This window comes from Lissotriton vulgaris, chromosome 1_1 (assembly GCF_964263255.1).
Source record: "Lissotriton vulgaris chromosome 1_1, aLisVul1.2, whole genome shotgun sequence".
Lineage (NCBI taxonomy): Eukaryota > Metazoa > Chordata > Amphibia > Caudata > Salamandridae > Lissotriton > Lissotriton vulgaris.
This window is the reverse complement of record NC_141685.1, coordinates 132386227-132398893: the sequence shown is the minus strand read 5'-3', so window position 1 is coordinate 132398893 and position 12667 is coordinate 132386227. Positions and strand designations below refer to the sequence as shown.

At 51.0% G+C, this 12667-nt stretch overlaps 1 pseudogene; it reads left to right on the top strand.

Moving 5' to 3' along the window:
• Positions 1-943: 943 nt before the first annotated feature.
• LOC147737771 (uncharacterized) lies at positions 944-7329 on the top strand (annotated as a pseudogene).
• The last annotated feature ends 5338 nt before the right edge of the window (positions 7330-12667 follow it).

The window sequence follows — 12667 nt, the reverse complement described above, 5'->3', positions numbered from 1 at the left end:
AAATGGACAATATCCAGATGGAGAGATGGAGAGGTCACAAGTATGTGCTAGTTGTAGTATGTGCTCTGACCAGATGGACAAAGCCTATCCCTTCCCAGATTACACTGCAACGACAGCTGCTAAGCAACTAGTAAGAGAATATTTCCCGAGATATGGGTTGCCCCGCGTCATCTACTCAGACAACGGCCAGCCCTTCTCCTCTGAACTCATGAAGCAAGTGTCTCTTCTGTTAGGGTACACTTGGAAATTTGCCTGTGTAAGACATCCTCAAGCAGCAGGTCTAGTAGAGAGACACAAATAGACTTTGAAGACAAAATTGGCCAACATATGTACAGACAAAGGCGTGGACTGGATGGTAGCCTTACCGGTTAACCTCTTCTACATGCGTATGGTAGCACATTCCAGAACCGGTCTATCTCCATATGAGGTGGTCTTTGGCAGACCACCAAATATGTGGGGTATGCCAATGCCTAAAAGAATTACTGACGTAGACATCAGAATATTGACTCATTACCTGGCTTCCTTGATGTCTGCACTCCAATCTTGTCGTTAACAGGACGCTGCAGCCTTCCCTGACAAAACCGCCCCTGGAGAACACACCATCCGATCCGGCGACTGGGTGATAATAAGAAACTTCGACAGGACCAGTCCTCTTCAGCCCAGGTGGAAGACTCCGAAGCTCGTGCTCCTAACCACGCGGACGGCGGTGAAGGTCGAAGGCAGGAAGGGCTGGCTACACGCGAGCCACTGCCGGAAATATTTTGGACAAAGAGACACTGTTGCCGGCGACACTGCCAACCCTAGTGACATTGTAACAGAACAATCTTTTGTGCCCTCGGAACTGACCCCACAACAAGAATATAAATCAAAATTGAGGTCTGCCATCCGGACTCTGGCTAATTAAGTCCACTGGGCCCAGGTCCAGTGGTGAAGCGGTTGGAGCATGGGGATGGATTTAAACACCTTGACTATGTGGGAAAAAGATAGAATGAAACGCAGAAACAAGAACTTTAAGAAATTGCGTAGTGGTTCTATCATATGCTTAATGATATTGTTTTTCTTCATAACCATTATGACGTGTCTTGGTTGGATCCTCCACACTGTTTTACCTCCAACACCACACACCTCTCATGCACCCAACAGCACTCAGGAACACACATATCATGACCTACCCCCTCATGAACAAGCCCATAGACTAGCCTTGCAAAACAATACCTTTATACAGATGTTACACTACACTCATCAGGCCAACAATAGCACAAATTGCTGGATATGTGGCCGCCTCCCACCTCATCAGAAAAAGGGAGGGATGCCTCTTTTCCCCTTTTCATTTTCCTATAATGGGACTTGTGAAACCTGGTTCGCCCTAATAACAGCTGACGATACTACCCCCACCTCCTGCCCTGACGGAAATAATTCATGCAAGAATGGGTGGCCTTGGGGGGGACTTAAACAAGGTACTTAATGCTGCCTGTTACCCAAATGAGGATGGAAATCCTCAGGCGACGGGTACAGTCCTAGAAAGTGAAGAATACAAGCAAGGGAACATGACCATGTCCAACAAGATGTTAAATACCAAACCTAAAAAGAATGCTGGTCCCCCTTCCATCTCGGTCTCACCAGTAAAAGGACACCTGTGCATCCAGAAAAATGTCTCTGTTCCATTAGGACACAGTGACTGTCATACCACTATAAGTTTTGAAGACAGAGGAAAGTCCTCATTTCAAGCATCTCGCCATACTTATTTCGTCTTTTGCCAAACGGCCTATGTGCAGCTGCCCTTGAACTGGGGGGAACTTGCTATATAGCATTCCTGTTACCCCCTGTCTTTGTGGCCCCATCCACTTACCACCGAGACCTCCTAGTGCCCCATGTCAGACATAAAAGAACGATCGATACCTCCTTGGTTGACCAAACAGAAACCTCATGGGAACAGTATACAGATTTTAACAAAGGGTTCTTCTTCTTTGTTGGCCCTGTACAGAACAGCAAGCTTATACGCAGGTTGACAAGGACCTTAGAGGATGTTGTAAACCAGACGGCGTCTGCCCTGGGGAGCTTAACCCAGGAGCAATCCGCCATACGATTGGTTACTCTCCAAAATCGCCTTGTCCTTGACATCATCCTGGCTGACAGAGGCGGAGCCTGTAAAATTATAGGCTCTAGCTGCTGTATATTTATTCCTGATAATTCCCCATCTGTATACACGGCCATAACAAAATTACACAAGATAGCCATAAGTTTACATCAAGAACCTGGCACTTGGACGTGGTCTAATTGGTTCGGGAAGATAATATCGTCCTGGGGATTGCAACTGCTGTCAGCAGCAGGTATAATATTCCTGATAATAACTGGATGCTGCCTTTGCATCCAATGTGGTCCTGCCCTGTGCGGTCTATGCGCTGCAAACTGCATTCCTAAACCACTTGTCCAGCAGAGAGAAAGGGAAAGAATTATGCTACAAGAATGTATAGATGATCTCATGCAAATTGAGATATAATGTAGGTACACTCTGGGGCAAGGAGGGAATGTGGAAATAAAATTGACAATTGTGCCCCATCATTTCCCTGTTTCTGCCTGACAGCCATTTTTTCATTCAGACAAGCACCCATTTTGTGTGTGACATCCATTTTGTCTTCAGACCCACAAGCAAGACACCCTGCCTCTGGCATCCCCATTCATTGACCACACATTTCTGTGGTTCTGCCAATTCTGGGAACCAGCAGCAGATAGTTCCTGTTTTAAGAAGTAGTTCCTGTTCTTAACTTTAAGACACCCTGCACCTGGCATCTTAGTTCATTGACCACCCCTTCCTGTGTTTCAGCCAATTCCCAGAACCAGCAGATAGTTCCTGTTTTAAGACATAGTTCCTGTTCTTGACTGCAAGCCAGAGAGCAGATGGTCTCTGTTTTACACAAGATAGTTCCTCTTTTTAACTCTTGTGGTTCAGCCAATTCCCAGAACCAGCAAGATAGTTCCTCTTTTTGACTCTTGTGGTTCAGCCAATTCCCAGAACCAGCAAGATAGTTCCTGTTTTACACAAGATGGTTCCTGTTCTTGACTCTAAGCCAGAGATAAACACCCGAATGAGGAAGGGCCTTCAACTGAAAGAGAACACATTTCCACACATTGCATGCCCTCTCACGAGATGCAAGACACGCCCCTACCTTGACACATCTGTTGGAAATTACTGCTTGTCACTTCCCTTTTTCTTGTCACTTCTCTTTTCTTCTTTTTCCTATTGACTGAAAACTGTATAAATATTCTGATGTGTGAATAAAGCTGTAGACCACTCCTGTACCCGCTTGGTGCTGGAGCTCTCCCCTTAACTCGAGTTACTGGACCCTTTTTTTTGTACTCGAGCACCACGGACTCCTCTCTTTGCTTTGACTGAAATTATGATTATTAAGTATAGAAATTCTGAGATGAGGTAATATTGAATTAATTTACCACACCAGACTTCTCTGACTCCGATCCACCCCTACAGCAAAGCTGAGACCCGTGACAGACACGAGAGACGTGGGACCAGACACCCTGGACTTCCTGCATTTTGCTAACTGCATCGACTCCTGAGGTAACTCGCAGTTGTGCAGTGGGGTACAAGAAGCCCCAGACCCGAGCGCCATTTGCACCAAAGCTCAGCCCTCCACACTCCATGAGTGCCGCGTGGAGCCTGCTCCTGCATTTCAGCTCGATGCGTCTTTCCGGTTGCTAGCCCGCTGGCTAGTTAGCCCTCTGAAGACTTCTTTTTGAATTTACACCACGGGCCTAGTTGCTCCAGGCTTGCTCCAGCTTCCCTCCAAAGGAGAAGCTCCCCAGACCTTGCTGGTCTGACTCGAAGCCAATCTTCACTTCCTGCATGGGTTGCATTTGCCAAGGCTTGTTGGGTCCAATCCGGATACTGATGCCGCAGTCAACTAGATCCTTCATGGGGCAGCTCGAACCCAGCTCCTGGTCATCGTTGACGCCTCCTGGTCCTCGTGGCTGCAGAGACAAGCTTCACCTCTTCACCTGAAATCGACACAACATTGCCTGGTTCCTTCCTGGTTCCTTCCTGGTCACTGGCTAGTGACTCAGACTCTGTCCCCTCTGCTTTCAGGTTCTTCAGTTCCTCCATCCACCCTTGGATCCACCCGGACACTTTTCATCTGGTCGCCTGCAGCACTTCTTTGCAGATCTCCATTGAAACGAGCGACAAAACCGAACATCAAAAGGCACCTATGTACCCGGCTTCCCTGGGTGAGGTAACACGAGTACTCCGGTGCTCCCGTGGATCTTGACTCTCGAAGTGTCCTACTTTAAAGTGGTTTTGTTGTAGTCCATCCGGAAGTGCCCTAAATCTTTAACTTTGTAACTTTTACGTTCCCATTATAAGTAAATGGTAACTCGCGACTGTGTTTCTGTGGGAGTCGACCTGAGGGCTCAGTCAGAGCGGGCAGCTGGAGAGGCACACTGACAGGAAGACTGTGTGCAGCTGAAAGATTAGTTAGAGCAACTCAGCCACGTGAAACAGCGGCCAGGAAGTCATTGCAGGCGGCGAAGTGTGGTCTGAGAAATAGCTCATGTAAGGCATCGCCACGAAGTGAGGAGCCACCTGGAGTGATCCTGTAGGCTCCAAAGTAACCTAAGAGACACGCAACCCAGGAGATATGGATGCAAAGGAGAAATCCCATGCAGTGCGGTCTGTGAGTATGAGGTGAAGCAGCGGTGGAACCAACATCGGAGCGCCATGAAACCGTTTGGTGACCGAGCGCGTTATAAATATTTTAACATAACATTTAACATAACATCAGAGTATAAGCGGGGCACGGATCGCAGGCATAGCCCTACACGACAGACATATGCTTAGTGAATTGAGCAGTTGGTCGCACGACGCTACACGCTGCGGCTGATAGGTACAAGGTGGGAAAATAACTGGAGAGTACATTGCGTCTGCAAAGGGCACTGCATGGATGCGTGGGGAAACCAGAATTGCAGCCCGGAATTTCTGATCTGTGGATTGAGCAAGCATACGCCCAGTGGCAGAGGAACATAATTTTTCAAACAACAGTGGTCCCGTACACAGGGGCTGTTCAAAAACAAATAAATATAGACACAGTGGATTCTATATTAGTTTGGACATGTCCAGCCGGACAGGGGTCTCAATCTTTACTTTATGATAAATGACAGAGGAACAGCCTAGGGAAAGCAGATAAGGCACATGCCAAGTTGCAATTTGAACCACAAAAGTCTAAAAAGCAGAGACACCGAACCTAATGCTGCTGGCTCTAGGCCTGAAGTTAGTGACCTCCTGCGGATGTAGATCTCAAACAAATATTGGTAGCCATGCAACACAGTTCAACAAAAATAGATAGGAAAATAGGCAGGCTTACTAACCGTATGGACAGAGTGGTGGAAAGACTAGACAAAACATGCAGAGAGACTTGACACTGTAGAAAGAAGAGTCTCTGACATGGAAGATACGATCAGCGAAGGAGTGACTAGGAACAAGGTAATGGATGGAATACTCCACACCCTGCAAGCAAAGGCAGAGGATCTAGAAGCACACTCTAGGCGGTGCAATATACGTATAGTGGGTGTTGCGGAAACAGCCAATATAATGAATATAGAGGAATTTGTGGAAAGCACACTGGTGAGCATAATGGGCAGAGACACTTTTTCAGAGATCTTTAGTATGGAGTGGGCTCACAGTGCCTTGGCCCCGAAGCCGGTCCAGGGGACCACCCCTCACCCAATAATTGCCAAACTTTTAAACTATAGGGACCAGGGAGGGGGGCATGGCTTGGCAGCGACCAAGATGGCCGCATAATCCTGAGGCACACCGGCGGCATACCTGAAGACCCCTGAAATCCGACATCGATCCTGTGGATCCATGAAGCTACACACCGAGATCGGAGAGTTGACATATTTCGACGCCCAACGGTGTGTTTTCTATCCAGATCCGACCCCGGGAAGCCGAGTACCGGGGATTGGTGAGTGTGGGCATGCTGCGGCCTAAGCGGTGGAGGCCTGCCAGTGAAGCACCGGCCTCGAGTGGAGAGGGGGCCGCCGCGGGAGCGCAGGAGGGCGGCCGAGTGGCACACGACACAGGGAGGGGACGCGACGTAGCGGCAATCCCCAGAGTAGGACAAGGCGTTTGGAACCCCTGCCCCCCTGGTGTGTGCCAGTGTGGTGTGCTGCTCTCTCCGGTGCTGCGGTGAGTGGGCTGGTCCCCCGGGGGGTGGATGCAGAGAGGGCAGGCGATTATGGCGGCGCCCCTACCACGTGGCGGAACAAGGCGGCGGAGAGGCCTAAGAATCCTTGCCTGCGGGCCCAGGATATGGAGGCAGTGGGGGCACACTAATTAGTGGAGGTAGCAGCAGCAGAGGCCCTTGGTGACCACGTTGCAGAGGCCAGGGGCGACAATAGACCGCGGACCGGTGGGAGAGGTGTGGGGTCCCCGCCGGGCGGCACTAACGATTGGCAGACGGCCGTCCGTCATCAGTGGGGTCGTGCTGGACTGACGAGGGCCACCCCGCTGCCTTTACCGAGCGAGGTGGGGTGCGGACAGAGGACGGAGGGCCCAGTGACGGGTGCCCTATATCACGCACTGCCATGAGAAACAAGAAGTCCACGGTGACCCAATCCAACACTATGTACAACTACGCGGCGGAACAAGGAGGGGGAGCCGGACCCCAACACGGGACTTCCAAGGAGCCCCGTGAGCCATCCCTGTCCTCCATAATGCAGGTCATACAATCTTTAGGCACCACTCTGGAGACCAAAATAGATAAAATGTCTATCAAACTGACGCTTCAACGGGCCGACTTGAACAAGACGTCCAAGAAAGCCACACAGAACGCCGCCGCCATTACGGAACTACATGGTGCTACCAAGAAGTTACAACAACAGGTCCAACAGCTCACACACCAACAGAGACAGATGGCGGCACGGCTGGAGGACCAGGAAGGGAGGGCTCGAAGAAACAACCTGCGGGTGGTGGGAGTGCCGGAGAAAATGGAATGGGCTAGCATGGAACTGTTTTTGGAAGATCTTATTTTAAACCGCCTGCAACCCAAAAGACTGTCTAAATTCTTCGTCATAGAGCGAGCACATAGAGCATCAATCCCGCCGCCACGTCCGGGGGCCCCACCGCGCACCATCATCGTGCGGATTCTTAACTACAGAGACAGGGATGCAATCCTACAGGCGGCCTGGCAACATGGGGACATTCGTATGGACAATGCCAGGATACGTTTCTTCCCAGACTTCACACTTAAGGTCCAGCAGGCGCGCCGTTCGTTTGATGCCGCCAACAGAGAACTCTGGAAACGCGGAGTCAAGACATGATGTTCTTCCCGGCGTGGCTCACGGTCTTGGCGGAAGGGAAATCCTTTTTCTTCACCACCTGAAGGTACATACCTGGCTTGAAGAGCGTGGCCAGCAGCAGAGGGGCCCGGAGCGTGGTGGAAGTTGGAGAAGCGCGGCGCCCCAGTCTCCGGCCTCATTTGTGGGATCAGCGGGGGGAGCACGATGACGACAGGAGAGCCAGCACCAAGCGAACAGGCGGAGGACCCGCAGCCTTTCGACGTCTCCGGACCTGGGGTGACAAGAAGGGATACATTGGTTTGCACTGGCTGGAAATCGTGGACACGTAATGTATACGGGGGCTATTGATACTGGTCCTACAGGGTCACTGAGGGATGGGGGGTCTCAGAATTTATGGGGGTCCTGCGAGGGACAGATTTGAAGGCCCGAAGATTATTTGCTGTTACTCCTATACCGTACGGGCGGTGAGACCCCGGTTGAGTCTCTTGGAAGTACTCTTTCATAATGGGACGCTGCTCCAGATCAGGGCAAATGGTGGAGTACATAATGAACTGTAAGAGGGGTTTGGATGGAAGCCCCGGATGCTGGACTTGGTTGCACCACTCGCCCCTGAGTTTTTCGTTTGAAGGACTACAGGCTTGTAGGGGATGTCTGGCGCGGTTGGCCGGCGTAGCAGGGTAGCAAGGTGAGGTGCTGATGATGGGTGTTTTGTTCTAGTTCTTACTGTTTGTTTTTATGCTATATGTCTGTTCTGACTCCATTGACACAATCAGCTGGCGGGTGGGAGGGGGGTGCAGGGGAGATTTGGTTGCTCACCCTTATACTTGGCGGGAACGATGGCTGGGTTACACACGACACGGACGCAACACATTGATATAGTATCCTGGAATGTGAACGGCCTGCAAAACAAGATCAAACGCACTGTGGTGCTTCAATGCCTTCGCAGGCACACCCCTGATGTCGTACTCCTACAGGAGACGCATCTGTTAGGGAATCGCTGCAAGGCCCTAGACAGATTTGGTTACACCTGACGTGCCCACTCTAGCTTTACTACGGGCTCCAGGGGGGTAGGGATCCTTGTCAAAAACTCCCTGCCACTGGTCCTGGGGCAGTGTTGGTTGGATCCCCTGGGTCACTTTGCGGTGTTATCTGCACAATGGGAGGGCCGAACTCTGAACCTATGCTCACTTTACATTCCTCCAAAGCTCCACATGACTACTCTCCCCGATATTGGAAAGTTGGTGTTGGAAATGCCCACGGGGACACTGATCCTGGGAGGGGATATGAACGACGTGATGGCTAGGGAACTGGACCTGTTGCCGCCTCAACTGAGTAAGGGAGGGGCAAACCACCTTAGGGACTTTGCACAAGCACTGGGTTTGGTGGATCTCTGGAGGACATATAACTCGCAGGCTAAACAATTTACACATGTCTCCGCGGCCCATGAATCGTCCTCCAGGATCGATGACATATTCATATGGACAGAATGCATGAACCTCTGTAGGGACGGACATCATAAAGCTAGAGGGATATCTGCCCATTCACCGGTGGGGGTTCAGATGGTGGGTCCCAGGCGAGATTGGAGTGTCCCCCCTTGGCTCGATACCTTTTTATTTAAGGACAGGGAGTTCCAGGAGAGTTTACGGGAGAGGGTAGATCATTATTCTGAGGACAATGTAGGCTCGGTGAGCTCCCCCGGGATAGTCTGGGAGGCGTACAAGACAGTGGCCAGGGATTTCATGCAGGCCGAGGTTGGGAGACGGCGCAAAGAAAAACATGCACAGGAGGAAAAACTAGAATTGGAGCTTCGTGCTCTGGAGGATAAGACGGGGCTTACCCAGGAACAGGAGCAGGACAGGCAGCATAAGGCACGCATCCAAAGCAAAGAGTTAATTGATGTTCTGACGGAACAGGCACAATCACATGCACTTGCTACCCAGCGGAGGGTGTACGACTTGGGAGACAAGGCAAACAAAATGATCGCCTGGCTGGAGAAGAGAGATCGGGAGCGCAGTTGGGTACCGGGAATAGAGCGACTGGATGGGTCGGTGAGCACCACGAGTGTGGTGATTGCGGAGGAATTCGCGCGCTATTATGAGGAGGTCTACCGATCTCAAACGGCTAGGGAGGAGCGGGAGTGTCGCGATTTCCTAGCCCCCTTGCGGCTGCCCATACTGGAGTCTGCTGACAGGGATATTCTGGAAGCAGATATCACGGTCAAAGAAGTGGAGGAGGCCATGGGGGACCTGCAGGCGGGAAAGAACCCGGGACCCAATGGGTTCCCAGTAGAAGCGTTTGGGTGTGTGGCAAGCCGCACTGCACCACACATGTGCAATATGTTCCTCGAGGCGCGGGAGACTGGACAGCTTCCGAGGGATTTACGGCTGGCAACGATTGTAGTGATCCATTAGGCCGGTAAGCCACAGGTGGAATGCAGCTCATACAGACCTATGTCCCTCCTTAACTATGAGATGAAGGTCCTCGGGAAGATCCAGGCCACACGCCTGGGTGCAGTGGTACAATCACTGGTCCATCCGGACCAGTCGGGCTTTATGCCCCATAGAAGCACATGACTCAATCTGCGATGCCTGTTTTGGGTCCTGCAAGCAGTAACTAAGCGCCCGGGAGTGCCGGCGGCATAGCTATCCTAGGCCGCATTGAAGGCGAATTCCGCGTCTAGTGCTGGCTCTGCCCCTGGCCTTCAATGAGGCCTGGGACCTAGAGTCCAACTCCCCTGAAGACGGGAATAATTTTCATCTACAAGGTGAATCGAACCCCTTGAAACTTGTGGGTAACAAAATTTGTCCACTCAATACTGCACAAGAGGTGTGAGTAATTTTATTGTGTTTTGTGTTGTCCTGACGAATGCTCCACAGACCCGGCTGGGCAAATAGGAGCAGAAACATGTTGACGGTAAAGTGATATGCATGGATCCAGTAACTAGATCTTAAGGCATACCCAATTATTTTAATAACAAACCACATCCGTTAATAATTAAAAGAGTCCTTTTTGGATGTAGGTCTGTTTTTTATCTGTACCTTCATTCTGGGGGTATGCGTGCACATCTCTGGACACTACTACGCAGCACCAGAGGTTGCCTCTGGCTTGAGGCTGGCACTCAGCATGTTTAGATAACCCAATGATAAATGCCACAACGTCTATGTGGGGTGGAAAAACGATATAAACCGCGACTCGAAAAACATAGCGTTTATGAGGGTTATCTAAAAAACCTTGTATAACGTAGTTACAAATGTCCTGCCTCGCTTTTGATTTTGGATATCTGACCAGGGGAACTGACTGGACACTTATTCCACCTCCCTATTTTTGATTAGGAGTGGTGTTACATTTATGCAGTTTTGGAGAAGCTAGGCTTTGGAGACAACTTCTGCGCATGGGTGAAGCTACTATACACAGAGCCACTGGCGAGAGTCCGGGTTAATGGGGCTATGTCGCGGGAATTCCAACTGGGGCGCGGCACGAGGCAGGGCTGTCCCCTTTCCCCAGCTCTCTTTGCCCTAGCGCTGGAGCCACTGGCGCATTGGGTTCGAACCGACCCTGGGGTATGGGGCATAGACCTGGGGGGAGGATAGGAGGAACGAATATCGTTATATGCCGACGATATTTTGCTGTATGCCCAGCGACCGCCTGAGACCATACGCACATTTAGGGAATACTCCGGATATCACACCAACTGGAGCAAATCCCTGGGCTATGTTCTGGCGGGACCCCAGCCTCAAATCATGGACGAATGCGAGGGCCTCGTCTGGCGTACAGAGTTGCGGTAACTGGGAATATGTGTCAAACTATCTCACACTGAATTCCTCTGTTTAAATGTGCAGATTCAACTGGAGCGCCTTCACATCGATGTGATGCACTGGAGGAACCTCCCGATCTCCCTAATGGGACGTGCCGTATTATTCAAAATGATGGCCCTGCCTCGGTTGCTCTATGTACTGCAGAGCTCGTCCCTTCCCGATCCCGAAGCACATCTTTAAAACAGTGGAGTCAGAGCAACGCTCCTTATTGTGGAGTGGAAGGTGCCCGAGAATAGCTCTTAAAAAACTGCAGCAGGGACCATATGAGGGAGGGCTGGCGGTGCCCGACATTCGTCTATACTACTGGGCGACACAGCTGGTCAAACCCGCATATCAGGTGGACCGTATGGCCCTGGGGGAAGAATCCTACTTGGCGGCTCTATACTCAGACGTAGTCAGACCTTGCCTCCCCAGAGAGCGGTGGTGGTAGGGGTGTGGAAACGGGCAACGAAGTTGCTGAGGTGGGAGGCGAAATTTACAGACCATATGTCTTTGTGGAAAGGCGACTTCCTTCGGGAGGTTGTGAAGCTACGAGATCTGCGCCAGTGATAGGCATAGACATGCTGGAGGACGTATGGAAGAGGGGAAAATTGGTGGATTTCGCGACTCTAAAGACGGAGTTCCATAAGGGTATTGGTGAATTCCTGCACTACCAACAAATCAAACGCGCTTTACACGCACATCTGAAGCAGGGGGAACAACTACCTGAGTATGCCCCACTGGAGGTTAGGCTACTGTTAGACCCTATGATTGATAAAGCTATCTCTCTTACCTATAAAAAGCTGGGACCATTGAGGGAAAAATGAGAGTCAGATCTTGGCCTATTGGAAGACAATGACTGGAACGAGGCCTTGCATTGCCCTAGAGAGGTTGCGATCCGGGCTAGATTCAGGCTGGTCCAGCTGCGTATCCTCCATAGGTCTTACACCCCACGGGCGGTGCAATATAAGATGGGGTTTGCAGCTTCACAATTCTGCTTAAGGGGTTGCGGGGAGGAGGGCACCTTCTTTAATATTCTATGGGACTGCTCCAAAATCTGTACGTATTGGGTTAGACTGAAAGAAATCATGGAAGAAGGGATTGGGGCAGAGGTGCCGTTGGAGGCCCGATGGCACGTTCTGGGAGTGAAGAGTGACGTTACCTGGCCCAAGTGGGGCAAGATATGGCTAGCTCTTGCAAGTATGGTGGCCAAGAGGAACATAGCCCGGCTCTGGGGGGAGTGACCTGTCATCAACAGTGGAGGAATGGAAGCGGGACCTAGACTGGTGCCAAAGGGCAGAGAAAGTTATTTATAATAGCCGGGGCTTCCCTAAGAAATGGGAGAAGATATGGCTGGCATGGAGACGATACAGGGGGGACTGGCTGAATACCCCAGATGGATCACCACTGGGTTAAGGGAGGCCCTTATTGGAATTACCCCTCTGGTCGACACGCTCTGCGTTAATTTAATGAACCCCACTCTCTGGGGGACCACCCACTCACGGTCGCAAGAGGGAATGGTCACAAAGCAGGGACGGGGGGGTGGAGGGATGGGTAGGGGCACA